This window comes from Ascaphus truei, chromosome 9 (assembly GCF_040206685.1).
Source record: "Ascaphus truei isolate aAscTru1 chromosome 9, aAscTru1.hap1, whole genome shotgun sequence".
Lineage (NCBI taxonomy): Eukaryota > Metazoa > Chordata > Amphibia > Anura > Ascaphidae > Ascaphus > Ascaphus truei.
The window spans coordinates 54,678,066-54,695,980 of NC_134491.1; the positions used below are offsets into that span (position 1 = coordinate 54,678,066).

General features: G+C 41.9%; 1 protein-coding gene and 1 long non-coding RNA gene across 4 annotated transcripts in view; one reads left to right on the top strand and one right to left on the bottom strand.

Annotated features, from left to right (window-relative positions):
• The window catches only part of LOC142503048 (uncharacterized), a 129,433-nt gene that overhangs the window by 33,077 nt on the left and 78,441 nt on the right, over positions 1–17,915 (bottom strand). The window contains exon 4 of the long non-coding RNA XR_012803927.1: positions 1,647–1,727. This is a non-coding gene — a long non-coding RNA (uncharacterized LOC142503048). The remainder of the gene's footprint in view (positions 1–1,646; positions 1,728–17,915) is intronic.
• The window catches only part of AHNAK2 (AHNAK nucleoprotein 2), a 76,564-nt gene continuing 72,034 nt past the window's right edge, over positions 13,386–17,915 (top strand). For all 3 annotated transcript variants that reach the window (XM_075614922.1, XM_075614925.1, XM_075614923.1), the window contains exon 1: positions 13,386–13,730. The gene's annotated coding sequence lies outside the window, so the exon portion shown is untranslated. The remainder of the gene's footprint in view (positions 13,731–17,915) is intronic.

A 17,915-nucleotide genomic window follows, 5' to 3' on the forward strand; every position in this document is an offset into this window, starting at 1 on the left:
TCTCCTGCAGATTTCAGGGTGTGGCACCCTGTGACAGTGTCAGAATCAGGTCGCTTGTGATTATTTAACCTTTGCTAAGAGACTGAGGCATATTGTTGTCAAATGCAAAGAATTTACCTGGGAATTAGTTCTAAGATTACTACACGCAGTTTAGAATAAGACAAAATAATTGGACTTTACACTTGGATCTTAAAACCTGTATGTTCCAGGCAGTCTTCATGTTTTTTTTCTAAATATGATTTATCTGTTTGTCATCTTGTTGTTCTACTGTAGGATTTTGCACAACTTTTTCAAAGATGTTAGGATCATTTTGTGAGTGCATAATTCAGTAGATAAACAATAGGAGACCCTCAACAACTAGCCACAAATCAGACACACATTTGGGAGCACATGGTTAGCTTGTACATGAGACTAGCTCTTTGTTTTTCTTCTGCATGTCACATGTAATTGCATGGTCACCTTGACAGCTCCCCCCAGGTCTCCCCTTTGAAGGTTTCAGTTCCACTGCTGGAATGATAGGGTGTGTCCTGTCTGTTTATCTCCTGCCCATCCCCATCTTTGAAACGTGATTGTAAAAAAAAAATATGTACTGTATACAGTATGTTAATGGCAACTTTGCGTGAATATTTATGCAACATACCATGCTCATTACCGTACCCTTTATTAACCATTTGAGTGCCAGAAGTGCCAGTGACTCCGCTGGCACTCGGGGGGTTAAACTGTGATACCCTGGATATATATCTCCCTTTAATCCTTATAGTTTTGGGGGTTCCTTATTTATCTATTATTTGTCTAACTAATAACATACAGTTAAATTACATATGTGTGAGCAGAGAGCTGAATATTTGTAGGATCAAACATACCGTGCATTGACATGCCTAAACCATTACAGAGATATTAACTTCCTAGGGCAGAAATTGAAGGTTCTGAACACCACAAAATGTCATTTTTATATTGGCAATGAGTTGTTTTTTATTGCGACTCCACTGAGGTGTGTGAGAAATGACATGTCTAATTGTCTAATTGTTTAATTGCATTATGATCATGCAATACTTTTATGTATTTTCCTCAATCCACATCGCACCTTTAGGATCTGAGATTAGTATTCTTAAATATAGGATCTGAATGATTGAGTTTAACAAAATGCATGTGTATACAATAAACACATTTGCATCCTGGAATAAACATTAGAATAAGACTGATAGTATTTAGGGAAACATATATATTTTTTGTCCCATTAATTTTAAAGCTTTAAGAAAATGCAAAACAGATAGCAAAAGTAACATTTTATCATTAGAAATGGCGAACAATTTGTACATGGCAAAATTAAAATAATACCTTAATCTTTCATATAGACCTTGAACCAATCGAGTGAAAATATTCTGTATTTGTTCATTTGCTATGTCACTCACTAACCCCTTCAGTATCCAAAGTTACAGATATGGTGGAACTCAGTGAGTTAAAATCATGTCTTCCTCTTTAATGGGTACTATTCTAGCATCACATAATCAATTACAGAGTATAAACACAGAGGTATCTAAGCATAATTAAAACAAGATGTTTATGGATATTATATTATAACTGCGTTAAAAAACCCAACTTAATGATAGAAACCTGTATACAGTAAAATTACAAAAAGTACTCACCATTTCTTTAAATACGCATGTACGTATTGCAAGAAAATTAAAATGGTTGATACCAATGACCCATACACCAAATAGGATTATCTGTAATAAAAAATAAAACCCAAAATGTTAATCATAATGAACCTTTTTACCTTTTATACTGATAATGACTATTTAGCAATTCATAGCTACCTTTGTTATTTCAAGCTTACAAAATGTAACTATCCAGATAGCTACTGTATAACAACAACAAAAAATCTTTATCTATTGAATACCTTATATATTCTTTTAATATAATTGGACTGTCACAAACTCCCAACTACAAATGTTACTGGTACCATTTGTCATAATAGTATCTCAACATATCGCAATATATTTCATATATATCGCAGGTTTGAAATCCAAACTTCGTCATAGTCCAGGTTCGCTCAGAAGTTTGAATCAAAATTTAGAACACATTTTTGGGTTCAATCTAATTTTGAGAAAGGCTCATCAGTGAAGTCATTATTTTTTTCTAACAGGGTGAACGTTTGAGTTCACAAATGAAAAAACTAGCAAACTTTGGAGAAAAATATCAGAGTCTGAAATATCTGCAAAAAAAATGAAAACAAAAAAAAATTGCTTATTTTGATTTTTTTCCCCCATCATTTAAAAAAAAAATCCACAACCAATTGCATTCCAGCAAAACCGAAGCACGGAATTTTTTTAGAACCAAAACACTAGTGAAAGTGCCAAAGCTTACAAAGCGCGTTGTATCACAACATGTCATACAGTGTAGGTTAGAATGGTTGTGCTATCAGGACAAGCGACATCTACAGTTTTCAATCAATATTCGACAGTAATAACAATATGGAAATGGTAAATAGTAATCCAATGATCACTTTTTTTAAAATGACTGCATTGTGTAGTCTGAGATAATCTGTGAGTAAAGGGTTAATGGAATTTGCGTTGTAGATGCCTTACGGCAGACACATATACTTAGCAAAATAACCAGTAATGGTTATATATGGTGGTGGTTTTGAACATTGGTATGCAGATTTAAGTCCGTATTAGTTAAGCAGTGTTATTCCACAAGACACCGTCCAGTACCTTACTGGCCCACTCACTTGAACAGCACCATTGAGTAAATATGGGCCTTAGTCCTTAAAATATTTACTTTGGCTGTGATCGGTCCTTTTTATCCATGTCACTAGTTTTTCACCGGTATCCCAGAGAGGGTCTTTGAAATGCCTAATAAGCAATTGTTATTTTGTGCTGTTTCACAGGGGATTGGAACATGAGTGGTGGATATGTATTAAGTATTGCAGCTGGAGCCAATTTGGAGCACTGCTGCCAAAAAATCTGCACCATCTTCACTGTGCATTCCTCATGCATCAATTTATGATGGTGCTTTGCGTCAGTTTTGTCATTCTTGCACTATTTAGGGAGGGGTTTTGGAGCAGTTAGGGTAAAAGTGGCGTGGTGCAAAAGTGTAATTAGATGTATTATGTAAATTTGTGTCAACATAATGCAGGGTTTTGTCAATTTAATCCGCCAGATCTGAGGTGAAGATAACCTGCTCAGATGTTAGAAGCTCACATAAAACTAACTGCATGTATGTGGAGCAGGAGCACATTTCTGCAAATACAAATGTCCAGATGTAGCAAATGTCTCCATCTTGATCTATATCCCCCCTTTTTCTTTAAATGTCCTTTACTGCCACACGTCACATGGTCCTCATAGATTTACTACGTATGAAGTTTTACCGTCACTGGATAAACTGCCTTCAAAGCCTTTTTGAACAAAATCAGCCATTTAGATCAGGGTTGCACAAACTGGGGGGCAGAGAGGGGTGCAAGATTTTCTGGGGGTGGGAGGTGCGGTTCTTACAGAGCCCCCGCACTCTTCCTGAAAGCATTTAAATGAAATGTCGGGGGTAGCGCGAGGCCTCTGCAAGTTTCCTTACCTTGTCTCCGACGGCTTCGGCCGACGTGTCGCCATGGCAATGCGGCGTTAAATAACGTCTCGGGGTCACGTGACACGTCACAGAGACACCGGAGACATGGTAAGGGGGGGGGTGGCCTGAGTAGAGGGGGAGAGCAGGCAGGGGGGCGCAGAGTAAAAGTTTGTACACCTCTGATTTAGATCATGCCATTTTAGCTGAGCAAAAATCAGATGAGATGCTCTGCGTATTGTGAATTTTTATTGGTAGTCGGTCTACAAAGGATTAGGGTTGGGCGCGACTGTCAAAATCCGTTTTCCGTAATTTCCCGGGCTTCCCATTCAAAATCCGTTCCGCGGTGTAAAATCCGTTGACGGATTGTTCCAGTTTCATTCTGTACGGATTAATCCAAAACCGCCATTGGATACAATCCATACGGATTTTTAAGAATCCAATCCACGGATTCCACAATCTGCTGTCGGATTGTAAAATATCCGACCACAAATTATTAATCCACCACGTGAATTGTCAGAGATAGAAGAAAAAAAAAGGCGGATCATCCTTTTTGAGACTGATCCACGAAAATCCACAGGCCAAAGGACCCGGCCAATCCGAGGCGGCTCCAAATCCAGAAACAAAAAATTACCCGTCTCTACAAATGATCTAGCTCAGGGGGAGCGCGGCGGTTACAGAGGTCCCGCGCTCTCCCCCAAGGCATTTAAATTAAATGCCGGGGTACCGCGTGAGGCCCCTGTAACTTCACGTACAGAGGCCAGTGACTTCCAGTAATGCGTTATCATGGCAATGCGATGTCAAATGACGCCACGGCATCGTTTGACGCCGGAGCCAAGGTTTGCGCACCCCTGATCTAGCTTACACTACGGTGAGACTTTTTCATGGAATGGTATGTGCTTTCTCCTCAATATATTTTAATAAAGATACATTTGTACTGAATCATGTTCAAAACATTTTGGTACCTTCACTTATTTATGTTGGGGATTGCTGAGGCGGAGGGTTGAAAGATCTAAGGCACTTTTCAATGTTTTGGGAGTTTGAGTATACAAAAACCTTAGACAAATTAGGTCATCATTCTATATACAGTAGAGGCAACGTTTATTCTAACATTTGCCGTAAACTAGCCGGGTTACATTCTGGGTATGTGCTGGGTATGTGCTGGGTATGTGCTGGGTATGTGCTGGGTATGTGCTGGGTATGTTCTGGGCTAGTTTGAGGCACGTTTAAGGCATTTCTGCATTGACTAACGACCCATAGGATTAACACAGCAGGGATCCCTGGCATTCCAATTCAGTTTGAATGGGACTGCCAGGGACCCCCACTGTTAATCTGATAGGCCATTAATCAATGCAGAAATGCTGGGGCTAGTTTAAGGAAAGTTTAAGGCATGTATTCAAAATGTACCTGGGTGTTTCCTGGGTTTTTTGGGGAATTGCCACTGGTTTTTGTTCGAATAAGAGTTGCCTCTACTGTAGTACAAACCAACACAAAACCTGTTTATTTAGCAAGCTTCCAACAAAATCTCTGCACTCCATTTTGTGCCTTGTTCTTCCTTAGTTGCTCACAATGTAACATTCTTTACAAATAATTTTCTAGTTGTCCACTATGTAAACACTTAGTGAAATGTACCACTTAGTGGAAAACGTCAGCAACATCTGTGGAAAATAGATGGATTGCCTGCCAACATGTCACATGCACCCTGACAAGAATAATGTATCTTGCAAAGGTAGCATTTTAAACTGCATATAAAGGAAGAGAGAGGTTTGCTGAGAAACCTGGAGACTGTAGATGTTTGTTTTGTGCTTGTATTTTATTTAGGCGGATTTCTACAAAGCAACCTAAGTCAATTTCCAACCAGGATGAAACAACAATAAAAGAATGTATTTTTACATTAAGAGGAAACAACAGTGAGATTAAGACGAAGAAAGTGCTTTGTTTGAATTGGCAGGCACAAAGGAGTACTGCAAAGGTGCCAGTAATTTCACACAGCAACAGGGTCAGACATATACAGCACCACTTTATGTAGAATAATAAGATAAGGGATAGAAATACTCTCAGCTGGCAGCATAGTCTTAAAGTGAGGAAGGGGTGGCAATTAGACACTAAAATAGGAAAAGCTGGAGCTCCCCTAAATGGTTGTCACGTGGCCAGTTACACATTGTACCTGGAATCATCAGTTGGCGTTGCTCATGCCTGCAACAATACAGGAGCCAAATACATAAGTGAAAGGGTGAGTTATAGGTCTCATGATTCACAGGAGCCATTAATAAAAGGTGCAGTGCCAACTATTACCTTATGTGTTGTCATTAACTTGGAAACTCATTTTAACCCCATCGTTTTATAGAAATGCATCACAGTAAAGGAAGTGAAAATAAGCCCTTAAACTCAGCGTTGGTGGGCAACAGGCGGCCTCCAAACGCTGGCCACCCTAACTGCCTCTCCATCTCACCCCAGCACAGTAGTAGTGGAGATGTTGCTGGTGAGGATTGCAGATTCTCCCTTCTCCCTGAGCTGCCTAATGACCATGCTCATCACTAGTTCCCAGTGTAAGGAGAGAAGCGGGACAGTGTTCATCAGTGAGCCAGCGTTAAGAAGCTGACTGGGGAGAAGCCCCTACCCACGGCTGCAATGTCCCTGCTGCCTGTGCACTGTATACATACAGTGGCGAACTTACCTTTCTGCCACCTGTAGGCTGGGGGGGGGGGGGGGGCGTCCCTCCTGGGCGTATGACAACGTGTGTCACGTCACATGACGCCATGTTTTCATGGCAATGTGGCGTCATGACGTCATGGAAAGGCTTAGTGAATTTGGGCTTATTTCTCATTTCTTCACTCTATATTTCTTTAGATCCAATTTTTCTCTTTGAATCTTATTTCCTTCCTTTCCTAAGCTGATCCCCATCTCTTTCTTTCTTTACCTTTCTCTGCTTCTCCACTTAATTTTGTCTCTCTCTAGAACCCACCCTCGTTTTTCCTGCCCCTCTCCCCCATGTCTTCTTTTCTGTCTGCCCAGCCACACCACTAATACAGTTCCTTTTAATCCCCACCTACTTGTCCTTTGTGTTTCCGTAGCCTTCCTGTCTCTTGCACGTGTGCACTGCTCTCTCTGATCAGACATACACTGATGCAGTTTGACCTGTCATTTATTGGAACTGCCACAGCCCTTATATAATTTACACTTTTAAAACTGAAAATCCCCCTTGAATTTCCACTGCCTTACAGTACATTGTGTGTGCTGAATAAGCAGGTTTGGAAAGTCATACTCTTGAGAACATATGTACACCCCTAGAGGGAAAACCAATCATGTCAATGTGGAACTTAGGGCGGTCACGTGAGCGGTTTGCCCAATGAACCAGCTCCGTGATGTCACTGGCCCGCTCATAGACACACCCCCGGATGGCGTGCGTCCTAAGGCCAGGGAAAGCACCCGCTTTCCCTCAGCCTCCGCGCGCCTCCACACGGCTTCAGAGTCTATGGACGCAGCCTATCCGGGACAGCACAGACGCTCACAAGAGCTATAACTACATAAACATACTGTGGTTTCTGGGGGCAATGAGGCCTACTACCAAACAGGAAGCCACAGGCTTGCCAGAAAGCACCACCCAAAAAACAAAAAGAACCCTAAAGAATGAAGTGAGTAGCTTACACGGTCCACGTGAGCTATGAATCCGTGCAGGTCAGAGAGCTATTAAACTAAGAAGTTAATATGAAAAGGTACGTTACACAAATGTGGTGGCACTATAGATGAGGTAACTTTAAAAGAAATTGGGCAGAAAACCTAAAGTTAACAGAGAGGCTGCCACGTTAACTTTTTGCTGCTGGAGTTTGGTAGCACTAATCACTCCTGGAGCAATCACATGACCACCCTCGCCCCTCTGGGTGATGTAAACGGAAGTGGAGCGGTGAAACTCAATCATCCCATAGAAAACAAGCATTTGTGGCATGATGTACCTGGTTCGTCAATAGGGCATTAAGCTAGGTTTTCATGGAGCAGAGGTTGGCCATGTTGTGTCTCGGGAAGAAAGTCTTCAGAGCAGGGTGAAAGCCTCTATTTGCCCGGTCCAAGTTCTGGGATCCAAATTGCAGAGTGCAAGTGCAGTGATTCAATAGCTCCAACGGCTCGTGGTATCACTAAGCTTAAGCCTATTGGTAGTCTATCAAATTCAGGCCCAGGCTGAGATGGATACACTGGCAGGCCGACACCAGCCTGTTATTTGCAGAGAGGCTGAGATAGATATGCCGGCAGTCCAGCACCAGCCTTTTGGGTGAAAAAAGGCTGAAAAGAAAACAACTATCCAGGGGTGAATGATCAAAAACTGACAATAGTCCCCCTTATAATTAGAAACAGCAGGATACACTGTAAAAAAGGAAGGATAACTAGGCTGCACCCTTTATTCGACAGCTGTGCTGTCTCCCACCACAGGCCATGTTTACTAAGCAGTGCTATTCCATAAGACACGTTCTAGCACTAGAAGGTGTCTTATGGAATAGCACTGTCTATATATCCTACCACATGGTTTAAATCCATTGCCCAAAGTATCAATGATCCTATAATCACTATGATTCTAAATATAACTAAATACAACTAGTCTCCAGATAGACCATCATCTGTAAATGTGTCTATTTAAAGTGTCAGTATGTGTGACTGAGCAAACTAGACTGACCTGTGTTAGTGTACATCTGCAGAATCTCATCTTAATAACATGATAAAGTCAAGATGGCAAAGGTCCAAGAGTAGACCAAAATGTTGATCCTTTATAATCTAGTATATTGCCTTGTGTTTTGTATGAAGACCTCTGGAGTGCCCACAGTTCTTTGATATATATACGGACCATCCCTGCAGTGTGGAATCGGCTGGATGTGCACCCGTGGCAGAGAATACTACTATATCATGAGTGCTCCTATTCAAGGACATTGTCAGTGCCCTGAGGATCAGTTTAAGAGCCATGATATTAGCTGATCTCCTCTTCTCCCTCTACCACCTGCCCTCTTGACCCCATTCCCGCCCATCTCCTAAAACCTCTTGCTCCTACCATAATCCCTATGCTCACACACATTTTTAACTCCTCCCTCTACTCTGGTACCTTCCCTCTTCATTCAAACATGCAACAGTTATACCATTACTCATAACAGCAAACTTGACCCTACCTGTCTTTCTAACTATCGATCTGCCTCCCTCCTGCCTTTTGCCTCAAACTCCTTGAACGTCTTGTATTCTCTTGATTGCTCCATTTTCTCAACACCTATTCTGTCCTAGACCATCTACGATCTGACTTCCGCACTGCTCAATCCACTGAAACAGCCCTCACTAAAATAACTAATGACCTCCATGCTGCCAAAGACAGAGGTCATTACACTCTGCTCATATTACTCAATCTCTCTATAGCATTTGATACTGTGGACCATCCTCTTCTCCTTCAACTTCTCCATACTCTTGGCATTCGTAACAAAGCTCTCTCCTAGATCTCTTACCTTTCTCATCGTACTTTCAGTGTCTCTTTTGCCAACACCTCCTCCTCTATCGATCTCTCTGTGGGGGTACCCCAGGGCTCTGTCCTGGGACCCCTTCTCTTTTCTCTTTACACACTCTCTCTAGGTGACCTAATCACATCTCTTCGGTTCAACTATCACCTTTATACTGATGACACACAAATTTACTTATATACCCCTGACCTTACACCTGCTGTACAGACTAAAGTTTCGGAATTTCTCTCTGCTATACAGATGCAGCGGCCATTATTCGAACATTTCACGCGTTGTATACCTGGGCATATCAATGTCACGTGTGTGATTTCTTCCAACTTTACAGCATTAAGACACGTGTTGACTAGCGTTTGATTGAGTGCTGAAAATGGCATTTTAGCGTTGTCTGCAATACTGTCGAGAATCTCAAGTGGGCGATCGCGAATTGTCTTAAAAATCTAATAGCAATTCAACCTGTCTTTTATTGCCGTACAGTACTTCAAGTGTGTGTAATTGTAATTTGAAGATTAACGTTACGAGTTCATACTGTATAGTGTACATGGGAAAGAAGTCCTTTCTGAAGCTTCTTAGCCATACACAAATCCTCTAACTGTAGAAGATTACAAATATGAGCACACACAACAAAAAGTAATTTTAACAAATTAAATGTTGTATTTGTACAGGATAATAAAGGAAAAAGGAATAATACAAAAATACGTCACTTCTTCCGAATGTAAAATATTTTTTACGCACATGCGTGTATGTCTGATTGGAACCTTGTTGAAACGCATTTGCGTGTCATCACATTTATGCGCATGCGTGTATGTCTAATTGGAACCTTGTTGAAACGCATATGCGTGTCATGACATTTATGCGCATGCGTGAATGTCTAATTGTCTAACTCACAAAGTCTAACAACAAAAGCGAATTCAACTGCTTATCAACACCTCCCCCAGAGCCATTCATTATGTTTCAGGCTTTGATGAATTGTGTAGAGTCTTGAGGCCGGTTTCACAAGCATGCGCACATGTGATAAGTCCTTCATGGGGATTTGGCGAGAATGACATCACATTCAATGTGAATTTCAAGTCTGAAAACAAAAACAAAAAGAGGCATTCTTTTTTTTTTTCCGACATGGGCTTATTGAATGAGTGATTTTAAGAAACCATTATGTGAAGCATGTTTTTTATACTTTATCAATTTTTGCCATTCTTAAAATCACTTGCTTTTTAATTCTACTGTACTGTATACTGTACTGTATGAGGTGGCATACTACCATTTTTATTTGGGGGTGGGAGGGTTCAACTGATTCTGATGAACTCATCCTGGATAGCCCTCCGCCAAATGAAACTTAACATGGCAAAACAGAGCTCCTCATGCATCCTCCCAAACCTAGCCCTATTTCCTATCATTCACCCAGTAGCCCAAGTACGCTGCCTAGGGGTCACAATCGACTCCTCTCTCACATTCTCTTCTCACATTCAAAAGGTAGCAAAAAACTGTAGTTTCTTCCTCCACAATATTACCAAAATACGCCCTTTCCTCTGTTGCATCGACAGCAAAAACTTTGACACAGACCCTCATTCTCTCCCGTCTAGACTACTGTAACCTCCTGATGTCCGGCCTCCCTGCCTTTCACCTGTCTCCCCTACAATCTATCCAAAATGCTGGTGCCAGAATCACTCAACTTTTTCAGAAATCTGTCTTGGTATCTCCCCTGTTGAAATCCCTCTCCTGGCTTCCTATCAAATCCCGTATCACACACTCAATTCTCCTCCTCACTTTTAAAGCTTTACACTCTTCTGCTCCTCCTTACATCTCAGCCCTAATTTCTCGCTATACACCATCCCGACTCTTGCGTTCTGCTCAATGATGTCTTCTTTCTACCCCTTTTGTATCTTAAGCCCTCTCCCGCCTTAAACCTTTCTAACTGACTGCCCCACACCTCTGGAATGCCCTTCCCCTCAATATCCGACTAGCACCCTCTCTATCCACATTTAAGTCCAACCTCAAAACACACCTGCTTAAAGAAGCATATGAGTAGCTCCATGGCTGATATTTAACACCTCATACATTAACCTTGGCATCTTACAGATGCACTTACCAGAACGCCCTCCTACTGTCTCTGTGCGTTCTTCCTACCAACAAATTAGATTGTAAGCTCTTCGTGCAGGGACCCTTTTCCTAAATGTTACTTTTATGTCTGAAGCACTTCTCCCCTTTATGTGTTATTTATATTACCGTATTTGTTATTTATATGTTTGTCACGTATATTACTGCTGTGAAGCGCTATGTACATTAAAGGCGCTATATAAATAAAGACATACATACATACATACATACATTGCTATAATCAGATGAATCACCAATGCACTTCTTTCGTACACTTTTAATTAATTACAAACGAAATAATTTGGCTCATTAAATATACAATAGCATTGAGTCTATTCACTATAAGAAGACACGTGAGAAGTGTGTTAACACACATTGAATGATGCTCTTGAGTGGAAGTTACTGCATCACAAACTTTGTTACCTGCTTTTCACTATATTGAGGACCATCTATCAAGGCAATTGTTGCGACCAAACTGGAGTGTACAGAGGTATTTTCATTTTGGGTTTCTCTGTTCTAATGTAATATGGCCCAATATTTCTCCTGTTGTCACAGCTTGCAATGTGACGAGTAGGAGCAGTTAGAAAGGAGTTACGTGTCCCGGGCTGCAGAAGGACGGGTTTTGCATTTGAACCTACCTACCCTTCATCAGATATTCACATGGGCAGAGTTGTGCAGAGTGGAGTACCAGCAATATACTGCAAAGCTGCCTGTATTTATTGTCTACAAATAGTGAGCATACACTACAGACACGTTTAATCCGAGCAGGGCTAGTTCCGCAAGCCGGGGGATGCCCCGGCTTGCTAGCCCCACTCCCTCGGCGTGCCGCGCGTCACCGATGCGCAGTCACGCGTCATCGGGTGTCAGCGCCCCCTGCATGCGCGTCCAGGGCTCCCCAAGGGAGCCCTGGTGTCCCGCGATGTGGGGGGCGGCGGCAGGGGGTTCCGGGGGACCCGGCGGACCCGGCAGCGGGAGGGAGAGCGCCCCGATCGGAGGGCGCTCTTCCGCTGCTTCGGCGCGCGCCCGGCACCCTCCGGCGCGCGCCAGGTTACTGCTGCGGCCGAGAACGGGCAAATGCTCGAATAAACTCGGCCGCAGCAGTACTGCAAAGGCAATATGTACTATGTACACGGAGGACTATATTTGAACTCATTTAACTGCTGCCTTTTGCTTACATCATTAATGGGGACTTTTTAAAAAGCAAATGTAATTAAAGTACATCTCATTATATGCTTCCCACACCTATCATGAGCAGGCAAAAGGCAGTTTACTGAACATTCTATAATGTATATCACCTATTGTAGCAAAAGGCAGTTTACTGAACATTCTATACTGTATATCACCTATTGTAGCAAAAGGCAGTTTACTGAACATTCTATACTGTATATCACCTATTGTAGCAAAAGGCAGTTTACTGAACATTCTATAATGTATATCACCTATTGTAGCAAAAGGCAGTTTACTGAACATTCTATACTGTATATCACCTATTGTAGCAAAAGGCAGTTTACTGAACATTCTATACTGTATATCACCTATTGTAGCAAAAGGCAGTTTACTGAACATTCTATACTGTATATCACCTATTGTAGCAAAAGGCAGTTTACTGAACATTCTATACTGTATATCACCTATTGTAGCAAAAGGCAGTTTACTGAACATTCTATAATGTATATCACCTATTGTAGCAAAAGGCAGTTTACTGAACATTCTATACTGTATATCACCTATTGTAGCAAAAGGCAGTTTACTGAACATTCTATACTGTATATCACCTATTGTAGCAAAAGGCAGTTTACTGAACATTCTATAATGTATATCACCTATTGTAGCAAAAGGCAGTTTACTGAACATTCTATAATGTATATCACCTATTGTAGCAAAAGGCAGTTTACTGAACATTCTATACTGTATATCACCTATTGTAGCAAAAGGCAGTTTACTGAACATTCTATACTGTATATCACCTATTGTAGCAAAAGGCAGTTTACTGAACATTCTATACTGTATATCACCTATTGTAGCAAAAGGCAGTTTACTGAACATTCTATAATGTATATCACCTATTGTAGCAAAAGGTTTAGTTTCAAAGAAACATCTTTCTCGTGACTCATCACACCCTGGGGCAGGACTGGTAGAGATGTTTGTTTTGCACTCTCTCTTTGGACTTTTTTTTTTTTGCAGGCATACGGAACTTTTACTCCACCCCCATGTAGTTATTGGTTCATACAGTGATTTGCAAAGTGGCAGGATCTTCATAGGATAAAAAAAAACAGAAAGTGAATTGACAAATACATCTGCAAGCTTTGCTAGCCAACTAGAACACAATCGAGTTAGGCTAGGGAAGTGTTTGATACTGTGATCTGGACTTTTGCTGGAGAGAGGGGGTTACATTACTTAGACTGAGACTAGGTGGCAACTGTGTGGATTGGTAAATGGCATTAAGCCTTCTGGGGGCCTACCTAGCCCCCTGGCTAGTCAGTATAACAAACTCAAATTAGTTTTGCAGAAAGTCTGTTCCCACATTACTCCCAAGTGCTGTGACAGGTTTGGGCTGAATCCTCTTGGAAACATTCCTCTGGCAAACTTAATTTGGTAAGTTTCTAACTTTACTCTCTGAAATGGTTTCAAAGAATTTGACGTATCTATTAATCTTGCATTGACATTAATTGTTGTTGTTGTTTTTTCCCAAGTCAACGTGAAATGCTTTTATTCCATGCAAATAGTAACAAGGGCGACGTAGAGAGAGTTTGTAGCAGACAGACGTTGCATTTGCTGCAGGTATTCCCTCGGTTCCTGCCAGGGGAAGAGGTGTGTCTGCACTCCGGTGACAGGAAAGCAAGTCTGGTCTTTATAAAAAGACAGTAGACTTCTAAATTTCATTTGTATCCATTTCCAGGCTATCTTTGCACTCAGTGAGTAAAGACACTGACTGGCACTGAGTTTGAAGCAGGGGAGCCTGGTTCAATTCCCGGTGTCGGCTCCTTGTGACTTTGGGCAAGTCACTTTATCTCCCTGTGCCTCAGGCACCAAAAACATAGATTGTAAGCTCCACGGTGCAGGGACCTGTACCTGCAAAAATGTCTCTGTAAAGCGCTACGTAAAACTAGCAGCGCTATACAAGAACAAACTATTATTACTACTACTATTATTATTATTATGGTTGTACATGACATGTCTGCATTCAAAAGACGGCAGACTGATGGGGTTTTAGGCATGGGTGCAATCTGAAACATCGGTTGGAGCGGATTCACAACAATGCAGATTTGTGTTAAGTGACCTAAATGAAAAAAAAACCTGAAACTCCAATAACGTCTTTGACGCCCTTGATGCAAAAATTTGACAGACCATCCCTACCCCCTACCCCCCTGAGAACTGATAAGATTGTTGAAGGCACTTAAGTTTATGCTTTGCAGTTGTAATCTGCAGCATCTTTTTCAGCAAAGCATTTAAAGTGCCAAAGAGCTGAACACGTTGGCTTTTGGAGGTACATTTAACTTATTGCAAATGCTATGTATTTTATGCACTTCCCTGTATTAGAGTAGATCCTCTATGCCAGTGGTTCTTCACCTTTTTTGAACCTACAGACCCCTAGATCCTTTGTGGTTGCTAATAGTGGTTTGCAGAAGTTAAATATCATTGGAGTTGAATTTTTTTTTTATGGTTTCCGGTTTTGTTATAGGCAGTTCAAAAATGTATTTTTTTTTCATAGATCCCTGGGATCTGCTCCATGGTCCCCCAGAGAGCCCATGAATCAGGTCCCAAGGGTCCGTGAAAAAAACATACGTGGGACCCCTCGGGGATCCATGGACCACAGGTTAAGAACCCTGCTCTACACTGACTTCTTGGCTTTTTGATCAAATAAAAAATTCATTATTAGCGAACAGGATCACATACAACAGCTATTTTCCGTGTAGCAGAATTGACAATTTCGGCGCTGCCAAGGTTGACAAAATGAGTAATTTGATTTGTTTTAACATTTTACCTAATTATATTGACACTTTGTATTACCTATGACATTCTGTAAGAAAAAGCGTTATCGTAACTACTCCACTTGACAAAGTATTATTTACATTAAGTTAAAGATACAAGATTATTTTTACTCCAAAATAGTCATAACATAAAAATAAGTCTCTTTTTGTAACCAAGTTATTTTGATACATTTTCATTTCTTAAGTAAAAAACTGTTCTGTGGGGTTTATATACAGCACAGAAAGGTATTGTTATAAACAGGGAGTCAAGTTTTTGATGTTTACTTTGTTTTTTGAAATCAGTGTTTATTTAAAGCAATATCCTACATGTGTGTTTTTTTTAAATAAATCAGTTCTGTACTATGAGAAAATACTTGTAGCATTTAAAAATATATATTTTAAAGAAATGTTTAATGTTTCTAATGTAGGAAGCATTCCCAAAGTGACAGCCCCCTTCCCCTTCTGATAGGCTCTGGCTCTTGAGCCCCGCCCTCTCTCTAGCAGTGCACCAATTGTATCTAGTAACTGCCCAGTCAATCATATTCTAGGACTACATTGCCCAAAATGCTGTGCAAGAACTGAATTAAATAACCCGGAGCAAGCGATCTATTACAGGAGATTACAGGAGAACAGATAGATCTGCAGCTTAGCTAATCACTTGTCAGTGTGCAGATTGTATTGATGCACATATTGAATGGGGGGGGGGGGGTGGAATATATATATATATTTTAAACTGTCAGCTTGAACTGCAGTTTTAATATTTTACCATATGCAAAATATCTATGTTTTTCAGTGTTGACATATGATATAACAATAACAAATAGCAAAACAACAACATCATTCTTTGTTTAGCTTCTTTTTTTTAGCTGTATTTAGATGACACCTGACATGGTAATAGAGGAGTCGTGTGCTTGGGCAAGGGGTCAAATTCTCAGGGGGTGGGGCGGACCGGTCTGCTTGGGGCAGGGGTTGCAGTACCTTGTTCCAATTGTGTTTAATAAAAAAAAATTGGGGGGGGGGGGGGGTGGAGGGGGTGGATAAAATAAAAGACTGTAATCCCTAATTAAATGTAATCCCTAATTATAAAATATTTCCCGAAGGGTGTTTTGTGAGTGTCATAGCCCTGTGACCTTTAAAAGGGGATATTCTGTTTATTGTGACATTAGGAAAGATACATATCCCCAGTATTAGATTGGAAACTCTTGCCATATTTGATTATTTTGCTTTTTTAACTGTGTATAAAGCAAAATGCCCTGGATCAGCTATTTGAAAATGTTTTACTATCCTACTATTATTAATCCATTTACTGCCTCTGCAGCAATGGGTCTGTAGCCACTAGCCAGATCAGAGGTTACAAATCGATGAGTAGTGAATAGGTTGCTTTCAAAAGCTTGTAACATCCACACCAGGGTTGGCCAACCTGTTGTCCACCAAGTGGCCCGCAACAGCATTTGAGGTGGTCCGCGTGATCCTCCGAGGATGAGCTTCTTCTGGTGCCGGCCTGCGCTGGAAATCGAGCCCAACCTCCTTGAGGACAGAGCTCCCCTCCACATCAGGACCGGAGGGGATTTGGGGTCCCGCGGCAGATGCAGAAGTTGGGCCCGACGTTCTGGCTGGCCGGAGCATGGGTCGGCGTGAGAAGAGGCTGATCCCCGGAGGATTCGGTGCCACAGCACCTCCAAGGTAAAATTGTGATGGAAGGGGGTGGGAGTAATATTGTGAGTGAGTGGGGAGCGGGTAATATTGGGATTGAAAAGGGGAGGGGTTAAAATTGTGAGTGAGGGGGGAACGGGTAAAATTGTGAGTGAGGGGGGAACGGGTAATATTGTGAGTGAGGGGGAGGGGGTAATATTGTGTTTGAGATGGGAGTTGGTAATATTGTGTGAGGGGAGGGTATAAAATTGTGATTGAAGAGGGAACTAGGTAATATTGGAGTGCAGGTAATATTTTGAGTGATTGGGGAGCAAGTAATATTGTGAGGGGTAGGGTGTAAAATTGTAAGTGAGAGGGAGCGGGTAATTTTGTGGGGGAGGGGGTAATATTGTGAGTGAGGGGGGAGCAGGTAATATTGTGAGTGAGGGGGAGGGGGTAAAATGTTAGGGAGCGGGTTCTATTGTGAGTGAGGGGGAGGGGGTAATATTGTAAGTGAGGGGGGAGCGGGTAATATTGTGAGTGAGGGGGGCGGGTAATATTGTGACTGAGAGGGGAGCGGGTAATATTCTGAGTGAGGGGGAGGGGGTAATATTGTGAGTGAGGGGGTAATATTGTGAGTGAGGTGGAGCGGTAATATTGTGAGTGACGGGGGCGGGTAGTATTGTGAGTGAGAGGGGAGCGGGTAATATTGTGAGTGAGGAGGATGGGTAATATTGTGACTGAGAGGGCAGCGGGTAATATTGTGAGTGAGGGGGAGGGGATAATATTGTGAGTGAGGGGGAGCGGGTAATATTGTGAGTGAGGGGGCGGGTAATATTGTGAGTGAGGGGGGAGCGGGTAATATTGTGAGTGAGGGGGAGGGGGTAATATTGTGAGTGAGGGGGGAGCAGGTAATATTGTGAGTGAGGGGGAGGGGGTAATATTGTGAGTGAGGGGGGAGCGGGTAATATTGTGAGTGAGGGGGCGGGTAATATTGTGAGTGAGGGGGGAGCGGGTAATATTGTGAGTGAGGGGGGAGCGGGTAATATTGTGAGTGAGGGGGGAGCGGGTAATATTGTGAGTGAGGGGGGAGCAGGTAATATTGTGAGTGAGGGGGCGGGTAATATTGTGAGTGAGGGGGGAGCGGGTAATATTGTGAGTGAGGGGGGAGCGGGTA